Source organism: Centrocercus urophasianus, unplaced genomic scaffold (assembly GCF_019232065.1).
Source record: "Centrocercus urophasianus isolate 14NV4802_14NV808 unplaced genomic scaffold, USGS_Curo_1.0 seq_11, whole genome shotgun sequence".
In the NCBI taxonomy this organism is placed as follows: domain Eukaryota; kingdom Metazoa; phylum Chordata; class Aves; order Galliformes; family Phasianidae; genus Centrocercus; species Centrocercus urophasianus.
The window spans coordinates 79,395,503-79,411,529 of record NW_024884253.1 but is presented as its reverse complement, the minus strand read 5'-3'; positions in this window follow the sequence as shown (position 1 = coordinate 79,411,529).

The following is a 16,027-nucleotide window of genomic DNA, read 5'->3' as shown; positions in this document are numbered from 1 at the left end:
ACCTGACATCCAAATAAGCTCTGTTTGCAGAACTCAAGGCTGGGTGGTCATAGCAGAGCTCCTGGCTTACTCTTTGGCTGGAAGTGCTGGGAATACAAGCTGCTCCCCAGGCAGGAGCCTGCTTCAGGGCAGGGAGGACCTGGAGCACAGGAAGGTGTTCCCCATTCTTGATTCACAGTGGTTGTATGGGAAATGGTAATTTCCATGGTCCAGTCCTCCTGAAAAGGAGTAAAATTATAGGGTTTGCATGGGTTGTGGTCATAACAGCAGACAGTTAATGTATATTTGATTGCCAGTTCATATGAGTATATGTAAACAAGCCTCTGGAGGTACTCAGAGTGCAAAAAGACAAAAGTCATTGGTGAGGTATAACTCCAGTGTTGTAAGTAGAAAGAAATTTATCACCAAACTGGTTGCCTATCATAGAATTATAGAATGACTTGGGTTGGAAGGGACTTTAAAGATCATCTGGTTCCAACCCCCAGCCTTGGGCAGGACGGCTACCCACCAGCTCAGGCTGCCCAGGGCCCAGTCCAACCTGGCCTTGAGCCTCCAGGGATGGGGCACCACAGCTTCTCTGGGCAGCTGTGCCACTGCCTCACCACCCTCTGAGTAAAGAATTTCTTACTCGGGCAAAGACCTCATAGCTGAAGTGTAAGGATTTGTTTGCTGCTGGCTCCTGGATAGCAATCAGCCTTCAGAAACACTCCTTGCAGTCCTTTGCTTAAGTGCTGAATGCGTAACTGTTTATCCTTTTCATTACTTGGACATGTTGGGTATTCTTCCTTTTCTTTCCTGCATTTCTAGTTTCTCAAGCTGAAGGTAAGAGCACTGGAGACAGCAGGGCAGGCCCAGCACCTCCTGGGTACAAGGACAGACCAAAGCTGGACCAGGCCACGGGCTTTTGAGTGGGCCTGGCTGGGCAGGGATGGTGGCCAGCCTGTGGGGAGCTGAGGCCCTGCCCCCTGCAGCATGCATGGGGGGGGCTGAGGGCCCCAGGGGTGATGTGGGTCTCTAGGCCATAGGTGTGAGCAGCAACAGCGAGGCCTGTGGGTGGACTGTGGGCCTGGATGCTGCCTGTCAGGATTTCTGCAGGAAGCAACTTCAGGGGTGCAAAGCACTGCCATTCATCTCAGTGTGTGTTGCATCAGAAACTTGATGATATCACTCTATGCAACATTTCGTCCATCACTTTTTTTATTATTTGTTATAGCTACCTTTAAAAAGCTCAGCCTTGATTCCAAGGCCACCCTTTATAGCAGGAATACTCTGTAAGTCAGCACCAAACTCTGAAAAAATAGATGACTGTTTTCTCATTGCTTCCTATAATAATGCTCATTCCTGTCCCAGTCAGCTACCTCTGAATTCCCTTCCCCACACACACACAGATTGTTCAAACTATTTACCAGTCAGCTTTCATCAATGTAATTGCTTTCCTATGGAAATGTTCACACCCTGAAGTGCTGTTCCCAAGTTTTATAGCACACAGAACATTCTCATTTTCCCTGTTGTCAGGTAATTTCTTCTTGCTCTAAGCCCATTCTCATTATAGTTAATACTGTTAGCAATACATACACTGGGGGATTTAGACAAGGGAAATGCACCAAGGTAGTACTGTATAGACAGATAGATTTAATAATGGGAATTTGCACTCACATAAAAGATCAGAACAACAGTGAAGATGTGGAGGTTGTTCAGATGCATTTTTTATTGAACTGTACTAATTCAGAATTCCTCTGGGTCTCCCAGGCACTGCTAACATAGCATCTATCCTTACAGTTACAGCTTATAACCCCACATGCACTGGTGAGAGAGAGCTCAAACTTCCATATCACACAGGGGGGCATCAAGAGGTGGCGAGGACAGGATTTTGCAGTGCTTAGTTTTGGCCTAGTGCTAGCAGGCAGATGCCTTGTATCATAGGACAAGTGTTGCTACAAAGGTCTTCTTGCCATTCTTTGCTTGAAAGGCTGCTGTTACGGGAACTTGCTTAGGTTGGGAGGTAGAAGAAAGCTCCTTCACGTCTGAAGATACTCTATATAGTAAAATTCACTTTCTGCTGCCTGGCGAGATTACCTGCATCTCTGAACTGAGGATCTGACTCATTCCAGCTGTAAAGGGGCCCGCTACTGCCAACAGGACATGGATGAGACCCCAGCCCACGCTGCAGGAGTGCCCTCAGCACCACCTTCTGATATTCAGATTCTCTTCTAACCTTACAATACACACAGCACTGTGGGGGCCTGCATGCAGCTTTGTAATTTCCATAGGGAGATCAGCTTCATTTAGCATTGTAGTTTAATTTGGAAACAATATGCAAGCAATCTTGACCTCTTGCTTGGCTGTATCACCTTGATACAAGGTGAAACTGGAAATATAAATAGTTACACACAGCAGAAAGCAACTTGGTTATGTAAAATGAAGAAAACACAACACACCACTACCACTCCCAGAAGAACAGTTGTAGCAGAAATGCTAAGTCCAGGCCTGAACCAGTGATCGAGCACCTGGTGGGAAGGCAGGGCCAACCAGGGGAGCTCAGGTGCAAGCAATGCAGCTGACTGGAAGAGGTGGAGCCAGAATGCGCCTCTTACCAGACCTCATTTAAGGGTTGGCAGTGGAGGTGAGGGTATCTTGCTGGAGATCTCTGCTTACCTGAGGATCTTTTGGGCCTTCTGAAGGTAAGCAGTTGTGGTTTTTTTGGGTTTTTTTTTTTTTCTTCCTACTTGTTTATATGCCTAATGCTGTCGTATCTAAGTAGATCTGAAGACCTTGCTGTTCTGCTGTCTTGTTATGTTTTCTATTGTGTTGTGACAACCACTGTCTATTATTTTCCCTTGTAACTATTATGGTTGTGTTGAACAGAATCCATGACTTCTGAATTAATAGATGCTCTTCTCACAATAGAAGTTTCCACAAATGTATCAAACTTCTCTTTACCTCATGAAAGCTGGGTTCAGAGGTCCTCAGATGACCTTCAGATATATACCTATGGGTGTATGGAGAGGGTGTGCAAGGGAGTGTGTGGATAGCTTAAAAGGAGAGGATGGAGAAATAAGGGAAGCACTGTGGTACAAACAGAGGAGATATCCAGGGGTTTTAGTTTTTAATCTGCAGTAAGTTATCTCTAGAGTATGAGTGGATGGTGTTCTCCTGTAGTGATATTACCTGGGTGTAGAATCATGCTTTTCCTTACCAGTTATGCTGCAAGGAATGGTGCTGTCCTGGTTGGCCTTGTTGAAAGGAGATTTACTGTGTATGATCAGGAGCCCTTGTATAAGGTGAATGTGTCTCCTTTGTAGGAATAGACATCCAGCAGCAACAAAACTTACTGTGTTTCACCTTTAAAAATGCTTGGTGAAACTCATGTAAAGGATTTATCTATTTCAGCTTCTATTTCATTTAGTGCCTAGGTATCTTTCACTGCGTACTTCCATTCTTTATAGGATGAGAAATGCACACGGGTGCAGGTGCCATGGCCTAGAGGATACTAATAGCTCTGATTGACTTCTACCCCTATTTGGGTTGTCCCCACTCCACCCCTCACTAGACTCTATTTCAGTGCAGCCCAGCTGAAAGAGCCTCTGCTCCTGGACTGCTCTCTGACCTGCTGTGAAGACCCATTACTGTCATCACCTTCTTCTACTCATAGTGAGTTCATCTGTTCTGCTTGTGGTAAGCCTCATCTTTACAAGCACTTGCTAACACTGGTGTGTACGCACCTTTCTGTTATAGAGGAGTACTTCACAGTGATAACTAGAAATGCTGTGCTTAGGAGTTGTTTCATCTAAGGAATATAGATGCTTTTATAAACATTGATGTGACATTGATATCTATGAAGATTTAGTGAGTTATTAGGCTTTAAAGTAAAACAATGAAGTATGTTCATGCCTAGCTTCTAGGAATGAGCAATGTACAGGTTTTGAGGCTGACACTGGGTTGCTGGAAGCTTGCCGTATTTATTTTTTGTTGGGGTGTGACTGTGGAGTCCACGTAACCATACACAGTATTGCCCATCTTCAAGTGCAAGCAGGTGACTTTTTTCAGAGTGCGCAGCTTTGATCTCCTTTTTACTTCACCACTACTGAAATGCAGCTGGGAGAATGCTACTACCTTGGGCTTTGGTTGTGAGCTGACTGAGCAATCTCCCTTAGTCCAGGAGATTTAACCCATTTTGTATTGCAGTGCCCAGACCTGCAGTTCACTAGGCTGTAAGAAGGCTTACAGTTAAATCTCTGTGCTTAACAACCTGAGAAATGGTGAAGAAGTACCAGATGTGGAAGATGGCTGACTAGATATTTGACTGAGGAGGCAAGATCTGGCAAATGAGGAGTGTTGGCGCGTGATAGCAAACAAGAACTTCAGGTTAAGGATATAGTAACAGGTACTATTGCAGTAGAAAATTAATCTATCAGGCTTTGGTTTAAGGGGTTTAAAATGCTTAAGTGAAAAACAAGCATTACTTTCTGTAGACCCACAGCGTTAGGTTTCTATGAGGCAAATAATAGGTAGGGAAATATACTGCTTAGTGAGACAAGGGAGTGTTGCAGAGTAGTTACATGGCTGTGATAAGCAGAGAAGATGGCATTATTACTTTAGACAGCTTTGAGATTGCAGCTCTAGATCCAAGGTTCTAGGATGAACCTAGATGCTGTGGGGCACTGTGGTACCTCCTGGAAGAGTGGGATTTTTCAGTGGTAGAGTGATTCAGGTTAATGAGGGAAGCAGGAAGCAATTAGAACTTAATGTGCAGCTTACTAGGCATATCAATGGTAATTCAGTAATAGCTGCAAAGGGAGATATTTCTCTTCTGTGCTTTGTATGCAGTTAGATTAGTTCACTCAGAAACCTCCCTTAATCAGCCTGAATAGGGGAAATATCCTGTTTATCTATGGTTATGTTACCATTCTGGCCCGTGGAGCAGACTGATATAATGCTAATCAATGGGACTCCAGGCTGTGAGGCTAGAAATAGCTGAGTGCTGTCATGGCTGGTGCAGGGACTGTGATTACAGATCAGGAACAGAGACACTTGTGAACATGGAATTTTGGGGTAAAAGGAAGTGCATGGAGCATGTATCAGGAAGAAGGGTTATCCTGAATAAATAGAACCTGCATTAAGCTATTTTTACCCAAGAAGCTATTCCCATCTCCTCACCTTTCTACCTCTTTGCTACTGCACTCTAACAAGTGGTAAAATCTAATTGCTGCTTTGATTGGGATTCAAGATGCCTCTGCTCTGTGCACAGCTGATGGCTTTCAGGCAGCCAAGCTGTTCCCAAATGAGCCACCTGGAGATCAGTATTAGGACAGAGCTGAGCAGGGTCTGCTGCTGTGCCAGCTGGTGTGATGCTGTTTCCCTCACCATCCTGCAGAACCAGGGGAAGGGCTGGTTTCCTCTCCAGGTCTGCTGCAGTTCTACTCCTTTTGAGTAGGAAAGCTCTGGGAGAAAAGATGCTCTGTGTGATGTGCAGTCCTGATGTTTTTAGGGATTGGGATAACAGAGCACCTGCTTGTATGTGGCAGCTGAGGCAATTACCAAATTGCTGGGCTGGGAGGTGGAGAAGATGTCTTTCCTTTGGGCAACAGATGGTAGTCAACTTCATGCAGTAGATATTGAGCACTTCCTGGGAGCCTTTTAGACCAAGAATCAAAGCCCTCATTCCATTCCAACTGCAGATCTGAGCAGTCTCCTGTGATCTACTGCAATTATTACCAATAACAGACTGTCCATGCTCTGTGGAACTCTTTGCTCAGAATGCAGACTTCATAATCTTTACTTTGTTCCTGAATACTCTACTAACTGTATCTAATAACCTAAAAATAAGGAGGATGTAGCTTCTTCCTGGAGATCTAGCTTCCTGTGTATTCATACAGTTCATTATCTGAACTGTTCCATTATAGGATACATTCAAACTTTTCATTTATATCCCTGTTTTTCTCCCTCCTCTTCTGATGCTTTGTCACTAAGTGACAACTTATGCAACAAAACAGGAAGGAGTGAAGGGTAAAAACACTGTGAACTAAAATCTGTAGAACTACCTTGCCTTTCCTTGAAGAAGGATTGGGGAGGGAGAGCTATTTTGATTTTGAGGGTGAATCTGATGCTGAGAAAGCCTGGTGTTACAACTTCCTGCCCTCCAAGGTTCCTTGGTACCCACTGAAGCTTAGACTTGCAGCCTGCTGAAACATGACTGTAGACCTTAGGCTGAATTTTATTTCAAAAATTTCTGTGCATGTACCTCAATATGCAAACGCAAAATGTGTTAGTACTGTTTTTTGAAGGTAATATTGCAGGAGTGGTTTTCTAAAGCCTAGTGAGAGGTAAAGTACAGGTCTTCATAGCTTAGCATAGTAATATTGTTGCTAGAACGTGCATTTTTAAAAGGCAAGCCTGCAAGCAAGTCTCAAACCAGTGATGCTAACATAAGAATTTTAATACAGTATACTCAATAGTAAAGATTTTTCTTGCTGCTTTTACATGGAGAGCTTCTTCTTGCAAGTAAGTATATTGGTATAAAGCTTAGGAATAATACCTGATGCCCTATTTATATCCTACTGCCAGCGTGATATTTCTGTTTCGCACAGGGGAGAACCAAGGTCTTCTCTGTATCTTATCTTGTCCCAGCTCTGTAAATGAAGCCTCTGAACTTGCTCAGGCTAATGGCCTGCTTCCAGACCTCCCAGCCCTGGTCAGGGCAGCTGCTGCTGTTGGCACTGGTTACAAGGAGGGAGGAAGCTGTGTGCCTTTCCTCTCAGGAGGATACTTTCATCCCTTCCTAGAATGAGAGAGACCAATGGGGAGCATTTAAGCAAGTAGGTGAAGGTCATGCACGGGAAATGTAGAGTACACAGCTGCCCTGCCTCCTTGTCTAACAGCAGAGCTAAGAGGAAGTCCCTCCTCTCTGTCTTTCTATCCAAAAAACACACCTCATATTTAGTCCTCGTGAATCTGGAGCTTCATTACTGTAACATATTATGAATCCAATTTGAGGGCTAGTGAGGTGAACGAAGCATTCTCCTTCCCCTAGCCTGTCCCCAGAATTAGGGAGAGGGAGGCTGGGAGTGAGGAAGGCTGGCAGGTCATGGCTGGGCTCAGTCCTTCAGTGATCAGGGCAAGTTGAGTGATGCTGGCTGGGGTACATCCAGGCGTCCAGCTAGTCAGATGAGTCCATAGGGGATGAGAAGGACCAAGGCTGGGAAGTTGACTTCTGGATCTGGGCTGGTGAGGAGTAAGTTTGGGCTCAAGGTCACCTACGTAGCTTGGGCAGGGACCAAGGGAAGGGTCAATGCCTCTCCCAAGGGAAAGAGGAGTGGAGGCCCCCAGCAAGCCTTCTCCTAGCTCTGTTTCCAGCAACCAGATCCAAGGTCACACAGCTGCATGCTGTCAATGCTGCCTTGAGCAACAGCTGTGAAATCCCAGGGAGGGGCAGAGGCTGTATGGTTAAACAAAGATCAAAGTCCACTAGAAATTACTGGGGTCATCTAACAGCCATGTGGACAAGGCTATTGCAGAGGAACTAATTAGTTTTCTGCTTGCTGCAGAGGAGGAAGCTGGGGAAATTCCTAATGTCCTTTTCAGTAGGAGTTCAGCAAACTATCAGCCTGAATTTTGAAGTAATAGTGAAACAGGCAGAGCTACAAATAAACAAAATGAAAACTAATGGATATCCAGGCCTGGTGGTATTCATCCAGGTGTTCTGGAGGTGCTGTGGGATAGGGATGGAGTTGCTGAGTTTGAGATGTATGATAATAGATGAAACTTAATGCTGGTAAATCTAAGTTCTGGTGAAGGCCTCACATAAAAATTGGGCTCTGATTTAATTACTGCCATTTAAGTGTGACACTGGGTTTATAATAACTATAACCATTTATTGCTCAGTACTAATGAAAAATACAGTGGCTAAAAGAAAAGTCAGTATGTAGCCCATAGGTTCATCCTCCTCTCCACAGCTCTATTTCCTCCATGTTAAGATGTGTTGCAGCAGTGGGAGGAGAAAGATTTTTGTCTCACTGAGCAGACTGAGTTTTCCATCCCTGGAAAAGGGTTGTGTGGATGATATGATACAGATGTACAAAATAATGAGTGATGTAGGAGGGCTGAATGAGTAGAGATTATTTCTTCTAGCATGAGTACAGAGGGCCATGAAGTGGCACTAGCAGACTAGTTCACTATGAACAGAGGTGGTTGTTCATGTGGAGTGGGTGATGCCTGTTGTGCTGCCTGCAGGAGGATGGTGTTGGTGCAAGAAGCTGACATGGTTTAGAAGGGACCCTGGAAAAGTACTTGGAGAAGATTTGCTTTGAGTTTTACCCTCTAGACAAACTTCAGCAGGCTCAAGGAGTCCCTCGAAGCTGGGGAATTGCCGGTGGGAGGCATTAGGGTGGAATGGTCTCCCAAATGGTATTTACTCTTGCCATTTACAGGCACTGCTGCAGGTTGGAAACTAAAGTAGGAAGACTAAGATCTGCTCAGATGACTCTTCCTCTTTCCTTATGGTTTTATACAGGTGCATGCCTTTATTTTTTTTCTTTTGGAGGCAATTCAAGTTATCATTCTTAAAAACATGATTAAAAATTGATGGGATTCTGTCCTGGATTGTCTCATGCTTCCAGGAAAATTCAGTGCTGAGTCACCTGATTCACCAAATGTTCAGGAAAGCTCCAACACTGTACAAGTGCAAGTCTTCTATGTAGTCTGAGCCTAACTCATCTGTTTTGAGTCCAGCTAGGAAGGTGAGCAGCCTGGCAGCCAGCCCTCTAGCATCAGGAAACTGTGACTTTATCCATTTCTGCATAATCCTCAAGCCATTTGGAATGCTTCTGTGGAGATGCTGTCATACTCCTTGTGTAAAACCTTCTTAAAATGTTTGTTCTTCTGCATCCTTCTGCTTTTGTATTTTGAGGAAATTTGCTGAAAGTGGTTTCCATGGTTACAAGGACACGGTTGCTCTCAGAATGAGAAATCTGCAGAGAGCAAATTCACAAACCAACACATATGGAGCAAGGAAAATGTGCTTTGTATCCAAAATGGCCATTCCACTCTGGGTAAAAGCCACTGTGAAATGAGGAAAAAATTGACATTCTCAGCCCTCTTGTCTTGCTGTGAAATGTAGTGCTCTTTTATTGCTGTGTCTTTACAGATTGCTAGAAGCACTGTTATTTCTGTAGTGGTTTGAGTGTTAAAGGGTAGGGAACAGCCTATGTTGCAAAATATGCTATTAAACCAAGTTGTGTGGTTCCCTTATGTAAGGAAGAAAAGTGCTTTCTCTTTCACTTAGGATTATGCTTCCACTTTATCTGGAGGAAAGGACTAAACTCAACTGCAGAATCCAGACTTTTGAGAGGGATGCAATGGTTTCTTCCTTGCCATTACAGTCCTTGTTAGCACTGGGGTACTTTGGGCTCTCTGGCCAGCTCAGGACAGTGCTTGATTTGTTGAGCCCATAAGGAGAGTTGGCAGTGTTTACAGGAGGTAGTACAGGGCGTGTTTTAAACCCTTTTTTTATGATGCATGTTACCTGGTTGCTATAAGCCTGAAGCAGACCTTGGTCCTTTGGTAGTAACTAAAGAACTTATCACTTCTCCTAACAAAACTTTAGGGAGCCCGTACTATAAAAGCAGAGGGGGAGTTAGAAGGCCTTTTAGAAAAGGTCATTGCAGAGTGTCTGCATGCATTTGTAGCCTGGCCAGAATAACTAAGTTACCCAAATCACTCTTTACTAAAAAAAAAAAAAAAAAAAACTGTGCTGCTCATTGTCAATCAGGCAATTTTGATTAATGTTCTACGAGTCCTGACTGGAGTGAAAAGGAGAAGAGCAGATTACAGGTAAACTTAGTACTTAGTTTTCCTTTACTCCTCATCTTTGATGTTTAACTGTAGCTTTGTCTTCAATGCAGGACTGAGCAGACACCAATATCTCCAAGGGGAGTGCAGCTGCATCTCACGGCTGCTGGTAAAAACACTCAGACTGATATTCCAGGCAAGGCTATCAGAGGATTTATGCAATGTATTTTATTTTCATTAATTTCTTAAAGTTTCCTTATCTGGCTCCTGTTAAATGTGAGCTTTTTGGCTAAATGTACCCTAAAACCTCCCAATTAATTTTAAGTGTAGATTTTTCAACTGCTTATGAAGCCCAAATTGCGGATGTCTTTTTGTTTGCAATTTCTACAGCTCTGCAGTACTTAGGAAAATGAAATGAGTTTTTGATGGAAAGAGCAGCTAGCCATTTAGGGGAGCTTACCAAGCAGTAAAACACTGCAAATGGCAATAAACATTCAGTTCCTAAAGCAGCATGTTTTGTGACTTTCATATTCTAATGAAGCGATTAAAGTGAATTCCTCGCTATTTATTGCAGGTGGCGGCTTAGCACCACGGGATATCCATATTCTGTAGTGTGCTCTTGTGAAGTTGCCGCTGCTGAGGACTTAAGCGACTGCTGGCTGTGATGGACGGGTTTCTGCTGGGCATGTGGCTGAGTGCAGCTTGTGTTGCTTGGCCACCGTGGCCTCCTGAAGTTGTGAGGGTCTTCCAGCAGAGCAGTGGCTGACTGACGGGGAGAGCTTTTGACAGATGTTTATTGGTGACCTGATAGGCAGTACTTAGTTTTCCTTAGTTTTCCAGCTAGTGGTCTACAAATGCTTCTGCAAAGGAAAGCAGTGTTTGTGGTTGGTTCCTTTTCACCAGCCTACTCTGTTGTGAGAGGAGCCTCTGCCAGCTGTGTTAAGTGAGATGACTAATATCTGCCACATACTCATTAAACACTGTGTTTTTGATACATCATCTCTCTGCCAACTTAACACTCATTATGGATCCTAATTAGTACTATTTGCCTCTTAATTAATATGAGCAGAGTAGAAACTTCAGTAAAACCTAAGCAGCTAAGGAGCTCACATCAGTCTTTACAAAAGCAGCTTAGAGACAGGAAAGCAATTGCATTGGACTAAAATGGTGTGCCAATAGCAATGTGCTGGCTACTTCTGAAAACTGGGGCATGGGCCTGGCTGGCATTAGTGTCTTTTGGTCATCTCAGGGAGAAGCTGCACAATATGGTGATGATGAATTCCTTCTGTTATTTGTCACTCCTGACAGTTGGCCTTCTGCACGATGTGACTACACTTTGAGTATGAGGATAGTTATAATTCATTTGGAAGTTGGCTGCTCATGTGCCAGAAGGTCAAGGTAATCTTGCAGAAGGTTTCTATGATGTCTGCAGCTGTGTTAAATCCATTGCATCAATTCCTCAAGGCTATCTTGCTGTGACCTGATATGCACTGAAATTATACGAAAAGAGCAAAAAAAAAAAAAAAAAAAAAAAAAAAACCACCCCTGCTTTACAGATAGTATCTGTCAAAATGCATACAAGACTGGGAAAATCAGCACTAGGGCACATGCTGTTTTTTTCAGAGCATAAAGCTGCATTCTCACCTTCATCATCACTTCTGGAGCACCACTCCCTTGGGTTAGTCTGTCTAAAGTTGATACATAGAGAAACATGATGGGAAACAGCTGGAGAAAAAGAATCTGTTCTCAGGACTTTCTCGGTTGCTGATCAAATCCTGCGCTTTTTCCTCTTTCACTGAGGCCAAGTCTCTTTGGACAATGGACAAGCAAAGAGATGATCTGAGGGTCTGACAATTTGCTATCTTGAAGGAACACTGTGTTTTCCAGCTGACCTAGCCTGAAAGACCTGACCTTTTATCCTCTAGCACAAGAAACGTGCTAGTTTAAAACTACTGTGGATGTACTTATTCTTACAGCTCTTTTCTAGAACTTCCCTTTTTTTATATATACTGTGTGTCTGTAAAAACTAAAAATTGACAAGTCAAAAGATCAAAGCCATTTTTAAAAATAAGGCTTTATTTCTAACTGAACCACTTCAAAAACCACAGCTCCAAAAGCTGCAGATCTGGGTGTATGGAGGCATTTCTGCAGCTTAAAAATAGGGAAATGCTTACAGGGTGAGTTTAGCTTCTTTCCAACTGCAGCATGTAAATGTGCAGTCAAAAGTATAGGGGCTCTTGGATGGAGGCCAAGGTCTTGATTCAGCTCACAGTGAAGCAAATGGAAAGATGCACATTCAATTGAGAGCTTTAGGTATGACCCTTGACCCATGATGCGAAAGATATTAACGGAGCCATTTCCAGTTGCAGAGCTTGCCTCTGACTCTGTCTATGCAGTAGCTGTCTTCTAATGTTCACAAGCTAGCAACAGTGCCCTTCCGGGGGAAGGGGAACTTTTAAAGTAACTTCTAGTACTTGAAGAACTTGTTCTGTGTCCATGAAGTCCATAGGGAGAAAAGGGGGAGACCTTGGAGAATGGCCTGCTAAAGGCATGTGTCAGGCACAGACTTGAGGAACTGCTATGAGATCGTGAGGAAAATGTGCTCAGTTAAAGCCATTATGTTAACTCAGAGCTGCAGTGTATAGTACAGATTGCAGCTCACCAGCTGCGTAACTGAAGATTTTACTTTTCTAGAGCTAAATTTGTCCAGACTTACCTATTGCAGCCCATTCTGGATCTTCCTTTCCGATAAACATCCTCCACCTTGGTTTGAGCTGGGAAGAATTCATGTATTCTGGAAAGATGGGATTTCCACTGTGTGATTTAGATTTTCCCCTTAACTTGGAGCCAGTGAAAGGAAGACTGGGTCTGAGTGCAGCTCAGGAGAATCTAGCTTTTGTGGGAAGGTGCTGGAGCAAATCTGAGCATATCTCATGCTGAGCTGAACATAAAGAGAATCCCGAAGGTATTTCTTCCTGCTGGGTTCAATTAACATGCATGCCCAAAGAAGGGCAACGAGTCTGTGGAGGGCCTGCAGCCTTATGAGGAGTAGCTGAGGCAACTGGAGCTGTTTGTTCCTGAGCCTCCTCCTCTCCAGAAGACTTCATTGCTCTCTACAATCACCTGGATGGAGGTTGTGGTGAGGTGGGTGTCAGCCTTTTCTCCCAGTGATAGGATGAGTGGTAACGTTCTGAAGTTATACCAGGGCAGGTTCAGGTTAGATGTTAGGAAAACATTCTCAGAGAGAGTGGTGAGCACAGATTGCCCAGGGAAGTGGTAGAGTCACCGTTCCTGGAGGTGTTAAAGAAATATGTGGTTGTGGCACTGAGGGACATGGTTGGTGGACATGGTGGGGATGGGTTAATGATTGGACTAGATGATCTTAAAGGTAGTTTCCAACCTTACTGATTCTATGCTTGGTGAGGGTCTAGCAGGCTTCAGAACAGCAAACATATCCATGTAAGTAGAGCTGGGAACAAATTAATCAGAAGTCAGACCAGCAGAGCTATTCCCATCTGCCTTTTGTGGGTATTACAGACAAAAGGTAGCAACTGAGTTGCTTGTAGAGCTATTCCAACCTGCTTGGGGGGGGGGGAGGGGGAGCTTTTGCTGCTGTAATCCAGAAGTCCTTTTGGTAATAAGGATGGCTGATTCTTCAATTAGTTAGGCTTCCCATCAGATTTAGTGTTTCCATTTAGAAATAAGTGCCAGAAAGAAACCAATATGCTGTATTTCAAATGCAAAGGATGTATCTCTTCAAAGAAAGTGTAGCTACAGTTCTGATTTGATCTTCCAGCTTTAGCTGAGTGTATGTTCCCTAGAAAATAGGTCACAGCAAGAAAGGCAGTTTTAAGTTGAAAGGGAAAAAAAGATGAGCTGCAGTGACTTGAGAGAGCTTTGGTGTTCAGTAGATGAATGATACTGACAAGCAGCTTGCTCTCAGTTGAGTGTAAATATTAATACCTTTCACGTTGTCAGATGCTGCCTTTTACTAAGAACTACTAAATAACAGTATTGCAACCTACATTTCTGAGCTCAGAGGGCTATGTGGCAGAGAAAGATGTAAATGGTCACACTTCATCTCTCTTGAATGAGGGATTCCAAATATCATTTATGATCTGTGTGAAAGTGACAGACATTGCTTTTCAGTGGCTTACTAAACACATACAAAACAAATGCTACTATTACTGCCTTGCTGCAAGTGTCCATTTACTGTGTGGCTATGTTTTCTATCCTGGCATGTCCCTCAGAGCTGTGTTTCTGTACTCGCTCTGTGAGACAGCCAGGATTCTTGCTTGAATCCTCTTTCTTCTGGCTGTAGCACCAGTAATGATATCACACCTGTATACCTTAAACCTCCTCATTCTGGCAGAAATGCATGCTTCAGTACACGGATGGATGTCTACCTTGCAGTAAGAGGCAATGGGCTGCTCCATTTGTATTGGCCAGGTGCTGTGAGGCTTCCATCTTCCTGTATCCCTTCAGCTTTTGTGGAAATTGATATTGTCTGACTTGTTCCTAAGTGACTGTCCATTTTCCCCAACATTTTTGTGTGTACTTTGGGTACAGTGAACACTTGCTTTAGTTCAGTATCAGAGTCTGGCTAGCCTGTGGCTGCAGAGGAATGGCTTTGATGGCTTCAGTAGTTCCTGATAGCTCTGGTGTTTGCTTTTTCTGCTTATATCTTAAGTTATTTCAAGCACACAATCATGTGTTTCTAAAATGGAATGAGGTTAAACAGATATATTTTTTTTTTTTTAAAGGTGGGGTTCTTCCTGGGATTTACATGCTGAGCCCAAGCAGGATGCTTACTGAGTTTGCTCCTTGAGTTCAGTTTTCTCACTTTATTATGGCTTTCCTATTTTTTTTTTCCTTGTAACAAAGAACTTTTATGATACTGAATTACTTCCTAGCTAATTATCACAGCTGCTTGAGTGTAATTTGAAACATGTGATACAGACAATACTGTGATTGAGTTTCATTCTTGTTTGCAATAATCTGCATTCTTGTTCCCCTAATAATTGAATATAGCAATCTGGAGAGGGTCTACATGTCATTCTTACCAGTATAATGCTGTTCCTAGGGAAAACAATTATTTTAGGACTGACACTTTCCAGTGGGGTTGAAGGAATGACTCTTCAGAGCCAAGTGTAAACATGGGAGTCAAATGTATGTAGACAGTCATAGATATATCTGTGATTTTACCAACCATTCTCATGCTAAAATAAACCTTTACGGTCTAAATGAATAAAAAAACTTGGATCTAAATACCAGGCTGGGAAGTTGCACCTTTACTCTGCCTACATCCAAGAGGTCTAATTAGGCTTCTTCAAAGACTACTGAAACTACTAATGGAGGCTGGCTGCTGGGTATGGTGTGAACATATACAAGAAACCTAACTCAGAGCAGAACCATGCTTAAAAAAAAAAAACCCTACAACACATGGACAGCACTGTGTGGATTTACTTGTCCCTCCTTAATTGTTAACCTGCTGGCCAGTAGGGAAGGGCAAATGAGAGGAGCTAAAATGAGACAACTGAAATAACTTGGGAAACTCAGAATTAAGTACCAGGAAATGACAGTACAGAGGAGACATCCTAAAAGATCAAGAAGAAAAAATTTATCTTGGGGAACTTTTGCTCTGAATAGTCTCTAATATTTTGAAGTTATGCTGTCCCTGGCCACGAAGGAGGATTTCCTTGTGTTAGGTTCAGTACAATAGGATGGTTCCTGCCACAGATAACTCATGCTTAATGAGTTATTAACTTACTGAACAGACACAGGTTGCAAACAGAAATGCCAGGAGAGAGGATAATTTGGCTTTGTTTTTGAAAGTGTAATAATGGAATATCTAACCAACATTAGCAGCAGCTCCAATTCCTGTCTGCGTTAATGTTTTTGGTAAGATAAAAGCTAATTCTGAACAAGAGCTTTTCTAGCTTGGATCAATCATTATGAGAGGATGGCATATTTCTGGAATCTACTGAGATTTCTCAGCACTTCAGGATGCAGTGCCAAGTAAGAAGGTATTGTAGAAAACAAAACCTGGATAACTCAAGTTCACATCTGATTTGTTGGGAAGAGTGGATATTCTTGGTGGGGTAATTTTCATGGGCACCATGAAGTACTTGCAACATCTTGTTTGAAGCTCTGCACTATTTTTACTTTATGTGTAACTACTTGAGTATCTTCATACAATTACAAAACCTTACCTATATTATCAACTTTCAAGTATTAGCTG